This window comes from Pan paniscus, chromosome 5 (genome assembly GCF_029289425.2).
Source record: "Pan paniscus chromosome 5, NHGRI_mPanPan1-v2.0_pri, whole genome shotgun sequence".
In the NCBI taxonomy this organism is placed as follows: domain Eukaryota; kingdom Metazoa; phylum Chordata; class Mammalia; order Primates; family Hominidae; genus Pan; species Pan paniscus.
In genome coordinates this window covers 79,056,438-79,075,895 of record NC_073254.2, presented here as the reverse complement: position 1 = coordinate 79,075,895, position 19,458 = coordinate 79,056,438, and the positions used below count along the sequence as shown (strand labels likewise).

The window sequence follows — 19,458 nt, the reverse complement described above, 5'->3', positions numbered from 1 at the left end:
GGACATCCTAATGTTAATTCGAAGGGGTGTGTTTGTGTATGTGTATGTATGTGCATGTGTGTGGATGTGGATGTGTGTGCGTGTGTGTTGTTCCACCCTTCTTCCACAATGACTTTGTGTGACTGTGAATGTTTAATATTTAGCTAAGTAAGCAAGCAAATATAGTAAAAGGCACAGAAATGGAAACACAGTCTATTTTCATGTTCCTCTTAAGACATCATATAAGTGTTCTTCAAAATTGATTTTATCTATAAAATGCTCTGAAGATACATCACTATGGCTTGATTTTGAGAAAAGTATTTCATGTGTTTGCAAAATATGATGTTTGCTTTCGGCTATAATTTAAGGCCATTTATATTATATTCTATGAGTAGAGAGATCTAGGGAGATAATTTGGGTTGTAAAGCTGTTTTAGATCTACATTTAACTATTTAAAATTCTGAGAGGGCTTTTTATCTTTTTAATTTTGTGCTAGGTGGAGTCTTAAAACTCTTATTTATTAATTTATCTTGAGATGGAGTCTTGCTCTGCTGCCCAGGCTGGCGTGCAATGGCATGATCTTGGCTCACTGCAACCTCCACCTCCCAGGTTCAAGTGATTCTCCTACTTCAGCTTCCAGAGTAGCTGGGATTACAGACATTAGCCACCACACCCAGCTAACTTTTGTATTTTTAGTAGAGACAGGATTTCACTATGTTAGCCAGGATGGTCTCAAACTCCTAACACCTTAGGTGATCCACCCGCCTCAGCCTCCCAAAGTGTTGGGATTACAGATGTGAGTCACTGTGACTGGCCTATTTTAATTTTTTAATGTTAGTGTATCTCCTGGTCATACACACGTATTACACTAGCAATGACCCTCTAAGCCATCATTTCTCTCTGTCCCATTGAATCTCCAATTCTCTCTCCTTTAACTCTTTACCTAGTATCTTTAACACTTCATAGAGTAACTGTATTTTCTTCCAGAAAAAACCAATGGAGGATTTTTGGAGTTAAGCAAGGTTTCACGGAGGTTTAATTGTATTTGATGTTTTGGTGGCAGAATATAGGAAAGTGACCTCAGGAAAAGAATTGGAAATCTATCCTATTTTTGCTGTAGAAATTGTGTTTTCATATTATTAATCATTTTATACTTCTTAAGTTTTTAACTATTTTTCTTGCTGAATTTATAATATTTTAAAAACTAATAAATTGGATAATGTTTTGCTAAACATTAAGTAATCTATAGAGTATTTCTTTTTTAAAAGTACATGATAATCAGACACTATGACTAATATTTTTATCAATAATTAGTAATTACAAAATTGCATTTGAAGAATAACTTTAATACTGAGGCACGTGATATAGTAAACAAAATTAATGTAATGGGACTATTTTTAGATTATCATAATATTATCCGTAATTTTTTTTTTGTTGCCTCTTTTGGAAAATGTTTCAGTATAGTACATAGAGTGCCATGTGATATGCATGTTCAGAACTGAAATTTTATTCGTAAATATGAAAGTGATGAATATTTATTTTTAACCATTTACTCTTTACATTTGAATAGAGTATCTTGCCTCTTTCTGTCATAAAGAAAGCCAAGGGCAGGATTGTGTTTTCAACCTATTGCTCTAAATGTAATTTGTGATGTTGTGTGCCTTAGAATCCATACTGACACATGTCGACTACTGCTACTGCCTAAGGTCTGTAATTCAGGAATCTGGTCCTAGGATGTCATTTTTTATAGCATGACTCAGGTTGGCCAGATGAAACCTGAATCATGCTATAGATGATGAAATTTAAGTGTAAATTTCAATAATTATTATATGCCATTTTCAGATTGTTTCAATTGCCTGGTAAAAACTTTGCTTTGGATAAACAGTCCCTAAATCTTCTCTATTTATATTTATTATACTTATATTTATATAACTTCTTAGAAATGTTCTTAGTATTAAATGCTTACGATTTACAGATAAATCAGAATTTACAGACAGAGTGCCATGAAAATAATTTTTAAATGAATCCCTTATTGAGTACAATCAATACCTAAAATATATGAACTTCTGCTTCAGGAATGAAATTTGCATAATATTATTGTGAAGAGTCCTGATTTACCAGACGCTACACTGAGTGCTTCATACATCTTATTTCATTTAACCCTCAGAATAACCTTGCTAAAGTAGGCTCTCTAAATTACCCCCATTTACAAATGAGAGATCTAAAGCCTCGAGTTGTTAAATTACTTTGTCAAGGTCACACAGTCTACATGGTAGAAATGGGATTAGAAGTAATCTTGGCTGACTCCAGATTTCACATTTAACCACCATGCTATATTACTGTACTAGCTGGAAAATCAAATTTAATGTGATGGCATAACAAAATTTTTAAATTCTTCCACTCTGTCATCTGTTTATGAAAAAAAAAAATCTTTGCTTCAGGAAGAAAAGAGAGTTTTCTTTAAAAAATAAGATTTCAAAAATCGTCAAACCAAAGAAGTTAATGTTGATCTAGTAAGTTTTTAATGAAGAAGATATCATAATCCCCATAAAATTAAACTGAAAAACACATTAGGTGAGCCCAAAAAATAGCGTCTGAGTGGTCACATCTTTTCATAATGATTTCACTTAAACTAAAATATAAAAAGCAGATTTTAGAGTATTTAAATTTCAGAAAAATCTAGACATAACTGATGAAAGAACATGACTGAAAAAATATATAATTGCGTAGACATCTAGATACAAAGATATGTTGGAAACTGATTTTTCTTCCCAAGCCTCATTCCTTTTTACTTCTAGTTAATATTCTTAACCTGTGAAAGAATGTTAAAATATTTTATTTTAACAACTTTCATGTTACACAGCAAAATAGAGTTGTCAATTAAAGTATAGGCCTTAACTAAAATAGCACTAGATCCAGTAACACAGAGAAAGGGTTTCTGGAGGTATGAGACTAAGGAATGGGTCACCCACACACATATTTCCCATCTACTTGGCATTACATCATATGCTGCTCTACTTTATCAAATCATCCACATCCAATCAGCTAATAACATTGACTTATAGAATTAGTTTGATTTAATATGCTCTTTTTTTCTTCAACACATGCTATCTTAATTCATATTAGCTAAACCTTGTTGCCTACTTTATCATAATGATCCTACATCTCACCAAGGGAAACATAAGAGCATATATTCTTGCTCTGTTTTATATGGCTGCGTGCAGGCAGATGGCTGTCTCCTACTGTAAAGTTCAGAGTGACAGATTTAGAATATCAGTGCCTTGTGTTGGGGAAAAGTGTATGCCTCTGACTATTAATTATAAGATTAACATTTTTAAACAGCCCCATACATTTTAGTGTTCTATAAAACAGTTTTATAAATAGTAAAATAAAGGAGTATTTAAATGCCGTACATTAACAGCCAGAAATATTTTGTTTTAATTGATATTCTATCTACATATATTACATATATATTTAAAGGTTAACTGTACTGAGGAAATTACAAAAGTAGAAATAAAAGTGAGAGGCTTTACTAGGTGTTTTGTCTTGTTAAAAAAACAGACTGCCTTGATATCTTTGCTTTTACCATAACTGGAATATATTAAAAGTGTACAAAAGTAGTCCGAATTTATTTATTAACTTTAAATCAGATGTCTGAGTGTCAGGTATTCCATAGCTAAGAAGGCAAGGGAAACAGAGCATTAGTAAAGTTCTTACAACAGAGATTTATCTCTTCCAGAGAACTGATGGTCTACATCATCAGAAAAGGACCAAGAAACAGGTGTTTGCCTTTTCAAATGTTAATATCCGTGTCTGAAAATCTGTATGAAATCAGAGAGCAATGCTGCATATTTATTAGTAAATGACAATGGCTGAAATACTGAGATGTTAAATTGAAAATAAATGGGAATTGAAGTCAAGAACAGTGACTAAAAGGAGACAAGATTACCTATTATCAAAGACAGGGGATTTCATTTTTGAAGTCATAGGTAGACTGGAGGTTTATAACCTGCTCTGCTCTTCACTATGAACTACTACATTCTCCAGCAGGGAACACTGGGCTCAGCTGGAGACAAAGACAGCCTGCTCCCTATTCTCATACTTATAACTATGACACAATCCTCAGTGAACTTAAATCAAGGTTTTGACAGGGATGTGTTCCTTACTGGAGTATCTAAGGGAGAATGCATTTCCTTGTTTTTTCCATCTTCTAGAAGATGTCTGCATCTTTTGGCTCATGGTCCCATCTATTTTCAAAGAAAGCAATGGGAAGTCTAATTTTTCTCATATTGTATCTCTCAGACATACTCTTACACCACCCTTTACTACACTTAAGGATGCTTGTGATTATATAGGACCCACTGAGATAATCCAGGATAATCTCTGTATCTCAGAGTCAGCTGGTTAGTAATGTTAATTCCATCTGCATCCCCAATTCCCCTTTGTCATGTAAAGGGGAATAGGCACAGTTTCCAGGAATTGGGCTTTGGACATCTTCAGGAGGCCATTATTCTGCCTACCACAGGACCTCTGGTCATCTTTCAGGAGGCTTACATGATTACACGAAAAAGGGAACCTATTGGGTGGATATCTAGTGTTCATCAAATTGAGGGAAGCAAATGAAATCAGCTTAGAAAATGTATCAAAGGATGTTCAATGTTCTGGAAAGCCAGGGAACAAGAGCTATAATGAGGCTGATCTAGGAGCAGACTGGTCTATCCGCCCCCAGCACTGGACATGTGCCATGTTCTGAGCCACTTGCTCAAGATTCAGAGTCCCAGGAGACAGTCTGAAATTGACTAATTGGCAAAACCTCAACCATATGCTAACCCACTGCCTGTGCAAGAGAAGGAGAGGAACAAGAGGGGCCATTTTTCCTTGGGCTTGTGAAATAGTAACTAGACAATACAATCCACCAAGATATCACAAAACAGGCCTCTTCTTTATTTCAACACAAAAATATAATCATTCACAAAAGGCATTCACAGCATGTGTGCACATTTTTTTTCTCCCTGGATTTCTGTCTTTTATGTCCATTTATTTTGCAGAATAGTTTAGCAAAACTTTTTGTTGCCTTTCATCTGTGCAAACACAATGTAAATACATCATCAAAACATTTCCATAAACAAAGATTTTTCCCTTTACTTTCAATTTAGGTCATCGAGAAAAATATTTTATGGAGAAAATATTATCTTAAATGGTACTTAAAAGGATCAGTTTAAATGATACTTAAAAGAAACCAGAATGAACAAATACTTGAAGGAGAAGAGAGCTGTCTAGTTTAGTTTGGGAGCAGGGCACATATGGAATCGACTGAGAAATAAAGCTGGAAATTCAGGTGTGATTCATATGGCAGAGAACCCTAAATGACAGATTAAAATATAAAACATTAGAATGGTTTTCAATCAATTAAAAGACATAATGACCAGAATTGGACTTCAGAATGATAGATCTGAGAGTAGAATATAGAAAGGATTATGGTGGGGAAGAAGATGAGATGGGGAGAAAAATTGAGAAATAATTACAACAGGCCAAAAAATAGGATGAAAACTCTTTTAACCCTAATGCTTTCTAATAATTTGGAAGCATAGAAGACCTTTGTGTTCTCTTGTGCAGAATACAGTATAGATTTTTTTAACCCAAAATTTACCAGACTGGATAAGGCTTATGTCCTTTCATGTATTATTTTGTGAACAAAAATATGTGGTATAAAATGTGATTATAGAAAACAAGTCACAGTAAAGGTTCCATTCTTTCTTTTTGGCACTATCTTCTGCCCCACCTATTCACAGAAAAACTGAATTATATGCAGTAAAACTTGACCATGGCACAAAAGATATGGATAATAAAGAAAATGATATAGGCCTATTCTACAAAAGGTTACAGTCAAAGCATGAATGATCAACTAGCTAAACATTTGCAAGTACATGTATGCATGCACACTGGGAAGTATGATTTATCTTATATTTCTAATTCAGGGCTAAATTTCTTAACATCCATGACTTCATTGCATGCATTCCTATTTGTTTTTAATACAATTATTATATACATTACGTGTATACCCACACATAAAGATAATTTGACACATAAAAGAGAAATAAAATACATGTTTAAAGTTTTTGTAGAATTATTAAAATCATTCACTATTGAAACTAACATTTTAGAGGTGCAGAAACAATGTTCAAAAAAAGTTTAGTAACTTAAGTAAACTACTAGTTAAAGACAAGTGTAGAACTAGAATACAAGGTCCATACAGAAAATGTACCACAGCATGTGTCCCCCAGAGTTTTTCAGGGGTATATTCCAAGTTGAATTGCAAGAAAAATATATTGAGTTGTATATACTTGTAATAAACAATTGCATAAACAGATAAGATACTAATGACCTCAACTGTACCAAATTATCTCTAGAGGATACGTATTTTACTCTAGGTATAGAAACTTAACATTTGATGAATTTACTAATTGTCCTTTTAATTGACAGACATGTTTAAAAGCATTTTTTTCTAAAATAAATTTGCTAACAAAAATGGAAAGTAGAAAATATCATTATAATTTCTTATATACTGCCAGAGAAATCACTTTTAAGTGACAATGGTTAAACAGTGGGAAGAATGAGAAAAAAAATTGGTATTCAGTGATCATGCAACTTAATTTTTAATGGTTCCAGGACGGGGTGCACTGGGAGTGGAGAAAGGCCTTTTTAAAAATCTACAATGAGGAAATGCCATTTAAGCCAAAACTTAAAAAATAGAAAGTCACCAGAATTTTGAAAAGCAGAGGAAAGAAAGTTCCAAAGAGAATAGTATGCTATCATGAACATGAGTATATAAGAATGATTTTTATGAGTTTTTTTTAAAAGGAAAACTGTAACTACCGATAATTTTCTTGGACTTAATATAAGACTAAAAGAAATTACTGAAGAAAAATCAATGCCTCTAATTTCATTCACTGATGTATTTTAAATTTATAATCAGCCTATTGTCCCTCATCTCATGAATTTTAATAAAGTTTTATGGCCAAATGCTAAATATGGCTATTTTTTCTGATACTGCAACTCATAGTCTTTCAAAGAAAACACTATGCTCTTCCATAGGAGAACACATTTTCAGATAACTAAATTAATAGGGTTTAGTTGAGAATCTCAATGTCATTTAACATATTAACATTTTAAATAATGGTAGAGGAACTACATTAATATTTTTGTATTATACTATTTACAATAAAATAATAAGGATGTGTAAGAAAATACTATTCTCTAGTTAACGGGAATAAATCAGGGAAAAGGATTGAAGAGTATAAATTTGGATGATATGAAAACAGACCAACAGTAAAAACAAGGGCTAATGTGAACCTGACCTAAAATGTTATTACACAATGGCAAAACAACAAGGAAAAACTATAATGAGCAGAGATAATTAAGAACAAAACGTGTGGTCTCTGGGAAATTCATTTTCAGACATTGTTGTCAACATGCGATGTGCCTTTGATAGGAAAAACTTAATTTAAGAACTTATATGTAAAAGACAACATCATGCCCTTACTTGTAAATACAATCTTATTAATGAAATTGAAAACTATCTGAGTAGAAGAATTTATTATTTAACTGTCCTGGGAATATTAAATCAATTTCAATTGCTTTAATCTATTTTGGTAAGGTTTCTCTGTGAATGTCTCTATTCTCTGTCCTAGGATCATAGATATGGACCTGAATAAATATGAAGAGATATGAGGCAATATGGAAATTAATCTTCACACAAATATGCCACCTTTTGCCTGCAGTTCTCTTGACTGCCTGTGGTTTAAAAGTAGGAAATGGAAACTTTGTGTAATCTCAATGTTTCTGAAGATTACAGTAGTCCCCACTACTCCACAGGGGATAAAATTCTAAGACCGTCCCGCAGTGGATGCCTGAAACCTCAAATAATACCAAGCCCTATATCCAGTCATCCTTTGTATTTACGGGAGATTGGCTCCAGGACTCCTCTCAGATACCATAAACAATCAAGTTTCTTATATAAAATGGACAAAGGAATTTTTCACATCCCAGGTGGGATGGATGGGGATGGTGTGAGATTTCATCACGGTACTCAGAAAGGTGTGCAATTTAAAATGTGTGAATTATTTCTGGAATTTTCTATTTAATATTTTTGGATGGCATTTGCCCATGGAGTAACTGAAACTGAGGAAAGCAAAACAGAAAATAAGGAAAAACTACTGTAATATCAGATTGTCTTAGCCCATTTTCTGTTGCTATAACAGAATACCACAGACTAGGTAATTTATAATAAACAGAAATTTAATGGTTCATAGTTCTGGAGACTAGAAAGTCCAAGATTGAGGAGGTCACATCTGGTGAGGGCCTTCTTGCTGTATCATCCCATGATAGTAGACAAAAGGGCAGAAAAACAATGAAAGAGAAAAAGAAAAAGGGAGCCCAACTACCCCTTTTATAATGAACTCCCTCCTGTGATACTGGCATAAATCCATTCACTTTGTTCTCGTGACCTAATCACCTCTCATTACACCGAACATGCCAACATTGTTGCACTGAGGAGTAAGTTTCCAACACATGTTTTGGGGGTGCACATTCAAACCATAGTACAAATGTAGTAACTAAGAAATAGGAAAGCAATAGACAATAACAGCTAATATTTACCATTGTACAATTGGTACATACACACTGTCCTAAACCCTTTTCATGCATTTTCTCTTTCATTCCACACACCAATTCTGTGAATCAAGTGATAATTTATTAGTTGAAGGTTTTTTCTGTCTCCAAGTTATAGAAACCAACTCAATAATAAGTAACTTGCAGTGACTCATTTAATCCTCATGAATCAGTGTGATAGTGTGATTTTGAAGTAAATATTATCCTATCCCCGTAATTCAAGAGAAAAAATGGAGGAGAGAGTTTAAGTGTTTTGTCCATGGTTACTCAGCCAGTAAATTCTGGAATTGAGATTGGAATCCAAGCTTTTTGAACTATTCTACCTATCTAATCCAAGTTAAAATAAACAACGATAGATTCAAACTTATTATATGAATATAAAGATGGAATCTCATAGAACCCTAGAATGAGCATGCAAAGATGTTTGCAGAAGGGAACTACAACTAGGAACAAAGGCACTCTCAGTATTTTCTCTGTTCGAGTCATGTTTCATTTTTCCTACCATGTCCTGATTGACAACGGATTTTGAATGAACATTGTAGAGTCCTTCTCCCAAGGAAGGGCTGAACCATTCTTAGATTGAACCTGGGGAGATACTGGCTGTCCAGTTTAGCTAAGGGAACTACCCCTCATCCAATGGCTCTAGCCCAAAGTATGCCATGCCAGCCAGTCTGCTGAAAGTCAGCTCATTGATCTACCTGCAGATTAGAAAGCAGCTGCCCAAGAAGGAAGAATTACGGTGGGCTGGGAATATACCACAAAATATGTAAACTATAACTATTCATATTCCCATCCTCCTGGTGAAAAAACTGAGCACAGAGAAAATAATTTGTGGGGTCAACAAACCAGAACTCAGTAATCTGTGGTGATTACCAAAGCAAGAACTCCAACCAAGGTGTATTTAATGCCAAAAATTGTTATCTTAAACTGCTATACATTTCTACTAAAAATTTTTTTTTTTACTTTAAGTTTTAGGGTACACGTGCACAATGTGCAGGCTTGTTACATATGTATACATGTGCTATGCTGGTGTGCTGCACCCACCAATTTGTCATTTAACATTAGGTATATCTCCTAATGCTATCCCTCTCCCCTCCCCCTCACCCCACAATAGGCCCTGGTGTGTGATGTTCCCCTTCCTGTGTCCATGTGTTCTCATTGTTCAATTCCCACCCATGAGTGAGAACATGCGCTATTTGGTTTTTTGTGCTTGCAGTAGTTTGCTGAGAATGATGGTTTCCAGCTTCATCGATGTCCCTATAAAGGACTTGAACTCATCATTTTTTATGGCTGCATAGTGTTCCATGGTGTATATGTGCTACATTTTCTTAATCCAGTCTATCATTGTTGGACATATGGGTTGGTTCCAAGTCTTTGCTATTGTGAATAGTGGCACAATAAACATACATGCGCAACGGCGATCATTCAAAAGTCAGGAAACAACAGGTGCTGGAGAGGATATGGAGAAATAGGAACACTTTTACACTGTTGGTGGGACTGTAAACTAGTTCAACCATTGTGGAAGTCAGTGTGGCGATTCCTCAGGGATCTAGAACTAGAAATACCATTTGACCCAGCTATCCCTTTACTGGGTATATACCCAAAGGATTATAAATCATGCTGCTATAAAAATTCTTTCTTAACAAACAAAAACAAAAATAATGTCATCTATATTGAGATAGTAATGCATTCAGTTATTAAATGACCTGACTTGGTAGATTGTACTCAAGAATAATTTCATTTCTTCTAACACTGACTATTGAAATGTTCTATCAGATTTCTCTTACCCTCTTAGTTTGTGACAACCTGGGAATATCCCATAGCTCTCAGGTGACTTGTAGGTATTGAAAAATCTAATCCAATTTAAAACTTCCCTCTTATATTCAATTTGAAACTGTCCACACCCTTCTGCCCTTCCCTTTGATCCACTTCCTCCTCAAAGCTAGAGTCTTCAAGGTCAGATCAGGATAGTAGAAATCAGGAAAAGCATCAAAAGTCATATTCCTTAGCAGGTGCTCATTATAATTCCGCATGGGCAGCAAATGCATTCTGTCATTGCGGCTGCATCAGTGGTTTCTTGGTGATTCCCCACACCACCTTTCCCTGTTGTAGGTTGTGCCCTCTCAGCTAATATCCTGCAAACTCTCTTTAGCAGCTCTTGGGGAAGTGCATGCCTGCTGTTTTTGGCTGGTGCACATGACAAGGTTGACATGTTATTAGACAAAGTTACTTCTAGATGACTTGAGCCGTGTTACCTTCCTCATCATCAATTGGATCCCAGAAAATCTCAGGCATCACGGTTCTGCCAACTAAGAGAAGTGTAAATAAATCCATTGGTGAATTCTCACTTTCTTCAATAACTTTGCCGGCTACTCCAGCTGTCCAACTGCTTTCAAGATTCTCCCAGCAAGAAGCAGGCCCCAGTTTCCATTTCCTGCTTCCTAATTGTAGAATGTCAAAGGCAAACAAGGCTAGACATTACTTAAAGCAGTGAAAACAGATTTTATTCAGTAAATACTGACAGTAGGGGAAGAGCTGAGCTCCATTCTGATTTGTGTGATCGAGTCTTTTTAAGTGAGGGGGACAAGTAGGGACTCAAGTAGAGCCAGAGAAATGAAAAATTACTAAGGGTTGGTCAGTGTCAATGTGATTAGGCCAACTGTCTGCTAGCTGGCAATTCTCCCAAGTCAAGATTCTATCCTCCCACAGAGATAGAACAGAGGTTCTGTCCTTCTTGATGATTACATTTCAAAGGAATGTCTCTGTCTGTCTTTAAGAAACTTCTGAGTTGTAAGAGATACAATAAATCTCAAAGGGACACAAGAAGGAGTCATGATTGTAAGGCTTTTTAGTAAATCCTCCAAGAAAGGGAGGTCAGAGGCCTGTCTTCAGGCATGGCTGAAGCAAATAAATTCACCTGGCAGTATTGAGCTTTCTCAGGTAGGCATTTCAATGGAGGGGCAGGGGAACTGGGGTCATCCTAGGGACAGGGCCTCATGCTGCTAGAGATCATGCTAGACTGTGGTCCTCTCTTAATGCAGAGGCTTAGATAGAGTCATTATGTGCTGAGATTTCTGCAGTTCTCATAGATCATGTGTCTAGTCCTCCCAAGAAGTCTCTCTACACAGACAGCAACAGAGAGATTCCTACAAACTGCTTCAGCTCTACTAGCATGTGTCCCACTATCAACTATTTCTGAATGATGCTTTTGGGGATTTCCTCACTTGGTTTGTGGTGGAGGTAGGATATGCCTCAGTGCTTTCTACTCTTAAATTCCTCTGAAGAATCATCTTCTTTGATAAACTCTAACTTTCTCTCATAAGATTTGGGGAGATGGTAGCTAGGCCAATGAACATGTACCACCTAGATATGTTTAATACCAATCTTTAGAAGGGGAGGTAGTTATCACCCATTGTTTGCAGTTTGGAAAATTTAATAAGAATTTAGAGAAAATAGGAAAAGGCCTCTTATAGATGTTATTATATTAACATAAAGATAGAACGCATTATAATCAAGATGTAAATGAATCCACTCTTGAGGATTAATGGTATTTCTTTCTGCAGTTCCTTTTCTTGGGGGTGGCAGGGGGACGGAGTCTTGCTCTGTCACCCGGGCTGGAGTGCAGGGGCCTGATCTCAGCTCACTGCAAACTCTGTCTCCTGGGTTCAAGGGATTCTCCTGTCTCAGCTTCCCAAGTAGCTGGGATTACAGGCACCCACCACCATGCCCTGCTAATTTTTGTATTTTTAGTAGAGATGGGGTTTTGCCATGTTGACCCGGCTGGTCTCAAACTCCTGACCTCAGGTGATCCGCCTGTCTTGGCCTCCCAAAGTTCTGGGATTACAGGTGTGAGCCACCATTCCCGGCTCTTTCTGCAGTTCATTTCAAATATTTACACTGACTTATACCTAGTGTCAGAGGAGATTCAACTATACCCAAAACAGTTCCGAAGACATAGCTGAATTCTGAAGATCTTTAGTCTCTTACTTTTTAATCATGAAAGTCACATGGTGTTTACATTCTACAACACATATATTTTGATATAAACAGTAAGTAAAATCATTCTCCATTCATTTTATGTTTCTCCTCTGACTACAAGCAAATCTGTTATCCTGCAGACACATCTATTTGAAAAGCACAGGTTTATTGAAAAAGACTGGGAGTGGGAAGATAGGGAATTTAGTCTCAGCCTAATTCTCAATTAGTTATGTAACTTTGGGGGAATCTTGACTTTTTTGACCTTCAGTTTCTCTGTCTTTGAGAGCCCCTTTTAGCTCAAAATTTACTGATGCTCAGGTCTAACATGAAATCTCTTGGGTTCTGTTCAGCCATTGCTCTGGACTTCTTCGGACTAAGGAGCAGCCTCTGAAAGCATGCTTCACCAGCAAGGATGTCCCTTTACCTTGGCAGAAAAGCTTGTCAGTCAGCCTCTTCTCTTACTTTGCTACCCATTGTTTGCAGAATGTGTTCTCTGAGAAGCAGAATCCAAGACGGGGATTGTTATGCAGGAATAGTATAAAGGAAGCACTCTCAAGATCAGCAATATGTGGGGAATGGGAGGCAGCAGGATTGTGAAGGCAGAGCTTCACAGCATCCACCACACCAATATATCCCCCTATGACCACTTGAATTCAACAGTAGAGTATCCTTGTGTTTATCAGAATGGGAATTCTACCATGGGCTTCTCTTAGGCACATTCTCTGACATCACTCACAATCAAAACAACTTCTGAGAAACAAAGGATTTTGGGATAAAAGATGCTGTTTGGAATTGTAGAGAATACCTTAAAGTCCATATTATCACTTCTTAATTTTTTATTTCTAATTTAGAGACTTTGTTTGTCTCTTGGAGTTTGAAAATATGATTTCTTCTTGCACATGATTACCTGGGGTCTTCTCTTGGACTCCTAGCTGTTTCACTGATCTAGATCCATTACTGACTTCTTTTCCAATGGATCTGTGCTTAATTCTTTTTCAAAATACATTTATTTATCTGACATGTGTCCTTCACAATCCAATGCCTGCTAACTTGTCCAGCTTTGTTTTCTTTCAACCTCCTGCCATCCATACCTAGAATCTAATTATACTAAGTGCATTTTAATTCTCCAACATTTCATGTCTTCTTGTATCATGTCCCATGCCCGCCAATGTTCTTTTCATGTGGAACAGTATTTCTTAACCTGGTTACCTATTTTTCTTCTTTAGAGGCTCAAATCAATTATCAGTTTTGCTTGGAAGTCATTTTTTTTTCATCTACACTTCCATAGTATCCTATGCCTTTCTCTATTGTATTTAACATCTTCACTTTTCACAGTATATTAACTTAGTCTCTCTCCTAGATGGCAAAATATTAAAGAAAGTGACCACATTGCTTTTATATTTTTTCTTTCCCTGGCATCTAGCATAGCATCTGGGATATGGAAAAAAAATTAAACATTTTTATTACCTTTTAAAATAACTGGATTTTTTTGTAAATAGGTAAGTAATCATTTAGCTATTTGGGTATATTTGGCAAATACCTTGGTGTTTAGGGAAAAAATGAAAAAGTATAGAAATTACTTCCATTTATAGCAAATTAGAGGCACTATCCCTGACTTTTCCTCCACTCAAACTAGTTCTGAATTTGAACATATTTTAAAATTTTATATTCATTTCAATCTGTGCCCTGAATATTCAGGCAACTCTCCTAACTTTAATTCACTGAAGAGCCCTTTATAACACTTACATTTACCCTTCTCTTCTTTTGTAAATCAAGTATAAAATATTTGGACTATGATATTTACAAATATACTTGAAAAAAAACTTAAAAAATTCCTCAGGAAGCTTGCTCATGGTTATCATAGCATTTAAAACATGACAACTCAACAGCTAGATAAAATATTTTTGGTACATCACTGAAACTTTGCTAGAATTTCTTGTCCTGAATAAATTGAAAACAATCCTTCATTTTCATATTTCATATATTCATAAATATTACTCTCAAGAAATTCAAGCAACTCAACCAAATTTTGATCTCAATTTTAGTATCATAAATCACTGAACATTATCCTCTAGATCTTTAGATAATAGAAATCAGAATAAAGACAATGAAATGACTTGCAATCATTTTAACTAGAGTGGAAATTTAAAACCTATTTTGTAAATTTTCTAGGACTCCTTTGACAAATTTTACTTATTATCGCAGATTTGCATAATTTTACATATATATTACATACATATCAAATGGAACATTACACACATATTATATGCATATCAAATGGCACATTACAAGGACTTACTAGTTAACCTTGTTGTAATTCCCTTCCATTAATCAAATAATAAATTCCATAACATAAGTGTGAATTCCATAAATATGTTCTAGCCACATACACCTCATACTGCAATACTCATTGACAATTAGGTTTAGAGGGTCTTTATTATATATAATATTTAGTCACACCTTTTTATATTTCTATGATTATGACTTCCTATGGTATTTTATTTACTTAAATACATCTTTAATCTGTGTAGACATTAATATGTGTTTAGTGTGTACATACTCTGGGATATGTGGAAGTATATCCTGTGGAATGTGCATTGTCATGAATAATTGCATATATTTCTTCCTACTGCTATAAAAGAAAGATGGAAAATGACTATAACAAGATGCACTTTAATTAATCCACAAAACCATTAATGAAATGTTCTATGGCTTAAACTTTTCAGTATCAATGTCTTTTGCTTTTTCACACATTTTTAGCACCTGGTTTAAGGAAGAATCTAAAAGTCATATCTGTTGTGGATTCCAAAGTGCAGCACATCTGTCATATATTGGCAGAAAATGCAAAAGAGCCACTTAAGATTAGTTCTCATATTCAAGTTAGCATGTGCAGTACCAAAGCTGAGTTCTGGAAAGAACCTGTACACAGTTAACATTTTGTAAAATGAGAAGAATAAAACAATAGGAAAAAGAAGGCAAAAGCCAAGGTGAATTTTTCTTCTTATACAAGGAGTTTATATTGCATTTCAGTTCCTTTTCTAGGTTAAAACTTAAGATCTGTACACATTTTCACATTAAGTTGATTTATAATTCACTTTTTGTAGAGGTGATAAAAAGGCATTATGTATGACTATCCAAAAAGATTTCTGTGTAATCACTTGAAAATAGCCAACACTGAGAATTGCTCAAAATGATGAATGTATGACTCTGGACACAATTAGAGTCTGTGAAATCAACCAAACCATTGTTCAGATGTTTGAACATATGTTTGAAAGCCCAAACCGTATGTGTATAGAATTGTTCACTATTGTAAAGCAATGTTTCCTTCATTTTAAACCCATTTGCATTATAAAAAAGGTGTAATCCACATATATCAGGTTAATTTACATTTAGATCATTTGAAATGCTGTCTTTTAAAATGCCCTCTAATATTTCACTGTTAATATATTTTAAGGCATTAACATGTCACATTAATGCTTCATAAGTCTCTGGATTCGAGTGTTATCTACATTTAATTCAAAGCCAGAAACTTTAATGGAATTGTGGCCCTCATGCAAGTTTATTCATTTTGTATATATAGAGGTTTTCATCACATTTAATAAATGCAATAATTTTTACATTAATTGACAAATATAATGCTTATACAGTCTTATACATATCATGCTGATGCATTTTCTATTCTGATCTGTTCCAACTCAAACTATTCATTGTGTTTTGAAATACTATGCATTTTCAGGGGCTTCTCAGAGGCTTTGCTAGTAAATACATTTTCATCTATCACTAAAGCAGAGACTTTTTCAGTTGAGCTCATGACTCAGATTATAGAGCACTTGAACAATGAAGATTTAGAAAGGTTGTTTTATATGTATTTGCTATGGTTTTAATGTCCCCTTCAAAACTAATGTTGAAATTTTTTTTAACTTTTAAGTTCAGGGGTACATGTGCAGGTTTGTTACATAGGTAAACTTGCGTCATGAGGGTTTGTTGTACAGGTATTAAGCCTAATACCCATTAGTTATTTTTCCTGATCCTCTCCCTCCTCCAACTCTGCACCCTCCAATAGGCCCCAGTGTGTGTTTTTCCCCTCTATGTATCCCCACTTATAAGGGAAAACATGGAATATTTGGTTTTCTGTTCCTGTGTTAGTTTGCTAGAGATAATGACCTCCAGCTCCACCCATGTTCCTGCAAAGGACATGATCTCATTCTTTTTCATGGCTATATAGTATTTCATGATGTCTATGTACCAAATTTTCTTTATCCAGTCCATCACTCATGGGCATTTAGGTTGATTCTATGTCTTTGCTATTGTGAATAGTGTTGCAATGAACATACGCATGCATGTGTCTTTATAATATAATCATTTATATTCTTTTGGGTATATACCCAGTAATGGATTGCTGGGTTGAATGGTATTTCTGTCTTTAGGTCTTTGAAAAATAGTCACACTCTCTTCCACAATGCTTGAACTAATTTACACTCCCACCAACAGTGTATAAGTGTTCCTTTTTCTCTACAACCTCGCCAGCATCTGTTTTTGACTTTTAAATAATAAAGATGTTAAAAAAAAAAAGTACTCCATCTCACAAATTGTACACGAGCAGGTTGTGAGCTAGATTTGGTGTGGAAGCCAAATCATATATGTATGAGTGTATGTGTGTGTATATATGTACCAATATACAAGTGTATTTTTAATATATGTATTTTATATATAATCAGATTTAAATTCTTCCCATTATAAAATTAGCATTTTGTCATTTATCTTCGTATTTTGCCTTTTGGGACTTATTGTTTTCTTTGTATTAATTTATTTGTATTTATGTTAATTATATATCTTGTCATCTATCTTTTATTCATGACTTTTTAAAAATCTGACCTAATCGGTAAATTATTTGAGTAGTCCTACTTTTGTAATTATATACTTCCAGATTTTCTCTCTAGATGAGATTATTAGAAATTACACAGTGACAATTTAACTCAATATTTTACTTCTCTTAAGCTATATTTTTTAAATTATTAATTATTATTATTATTTGAGACAGAGTCCCAGTCTGTTACCCAGGCTAGAGTGCAGTGGTGTGACCTTAGCTCACTGCAACCTCTGCCTCCTGGGTTCAAGCGGTTCTCCTGCCTCAGCCTCCTGAGTAGCTGGGATTACAGGCACATGCCACCACGCCCGGCTAATTTTTATATTTTTAGTAGAGACGGGTTTTTACCATGTTGGCCAAGCTGGTCTCAAACTCCTGATCGCAAGTGACCTGCCTGCCTCCGCCTCTGAAAGTGCTGGGATTACAGGTGTGAGCCACCGTACCTGGCCAAACTATATTCTTTTTGAGAAGGTTAAACAGTATCACGTCTGTTTTATATTATAAATATTATAAATTACAAAAGGCTGTAAACATCTATGGATACATTTTATATATATAAACATATATAATTTAAATATTAATCTATTAATTCATCTATATGAATTATGTATGAATTAAATTTTGCTAAATTTAATTCATATATGCATATAAATGAATTAAATTAGATTAATATATGAAAAAAAATATATATATATATGAATTAGATTAATTTAGCAAAATTTCAGCCAAGGAAAAGAGAGGGTAGATATCATCCACATAAGGGTGAAAACAGACTCCATGAAATTGAGTGACTGACACATCAAAATCTGAGAGCAAATTTAATTTTACCCATTGATGGTATGAGAAATGATTTTAAGCACTGCTTGAACCAATATTATTGACATTTTAATACCCAATAAAAAGTTATCTTTCTATCAACTGTCTTTTGATCCTTCAGATTACCTAAAGTCTCCATTTGTTGTTGTATCTCTAAAATGTCTACATTTGCCAGTTAAAAATAAATGCAGATCTCAGATTTAGAATCTTGGAGTAATGTCATTAGGCAGGGTTCTCCAGAAAGACATGACCAATAGAAGATAGATGGATAGATAGATCAGAGGAGATTAATTAGAGGCATGGATTCATGCAGTTATGGAGGCTGAGAAGTTTCATAACAGGCCATTCATGACCCCAAGACACTCAGTTCAAATCCAAGTCCAAAAGCCTCAGAACCAGGGAAGTTGATGGTGTAACTCTCAGTCATTGGTTGAAGGCCTGAGAACCTGGAAGGCTGTTGGTGCAAGGCTCAGAGTCCAAAGGCTAGAGAGCCTTGAAGTTCTGATGTCCAAGGGCAGGCAAAGAAGGGTGTATCAGCTCCAGTAGGGAGAGAGAATTCACCCTTCTTCTGCTTTTTTGTTATACGCAGGCCCTCAGCCAATTGGATGTTGCCTAGCCACACTGACGGTACATTTTCCCCACCCAGTCTACTGATTCACACACCAATCTCCTCTGTAAACACCCTCACAGACACACCCAGAAATAACACTTTACCAGCTCTCTAGGTATTTCTTAATCTAGTCAAATTGACGGCACTGAGAATATGCAATATCAATCTTGAATTTAATCATTGCCATTATTTTTAAAGTTTCTGTTGTGGTTTGAGTCGTTTCCTCTCACAATCTATGTGTAGAAATACTCAATCCCAGTACTTCAGAATGTGACTATATTTGGAGATAGGGCATTAAAGAGGTGATGAAGTCAAAACGATGCTATTAGTATGGGCCTTAATCCAATCTGACTATAGTCCTTATAAAAAGGAGAATTTGGACACAAAAGGAGACACCACGGATACAGGCTCACAGAGAAAGCCATGAGAGGACACAGCGAGAAGGCAGCTATCTGGAAGCCAAGGAGAGAGGCTTCAGAAAGAACCAGGGCTGCCAACACCTTGATCTTGGACTTCTAGCCTCCAAAACTGTGAGAAA

General features: G+C 35.2%; 1 protein-coding gene across 1 annotated transcript in view; it reads left to right on the top strand.

Moving 5' to 3' along the window:
- The window catches only part of LOC100974207 (eyes shut homolog), a 1,877,183-nt gene that overhangs the window by 1,381,276 nt on the left and 476,449 nt on the right, over positions 1-19,458 (top strand). The window lies entirely within an intron of this gene.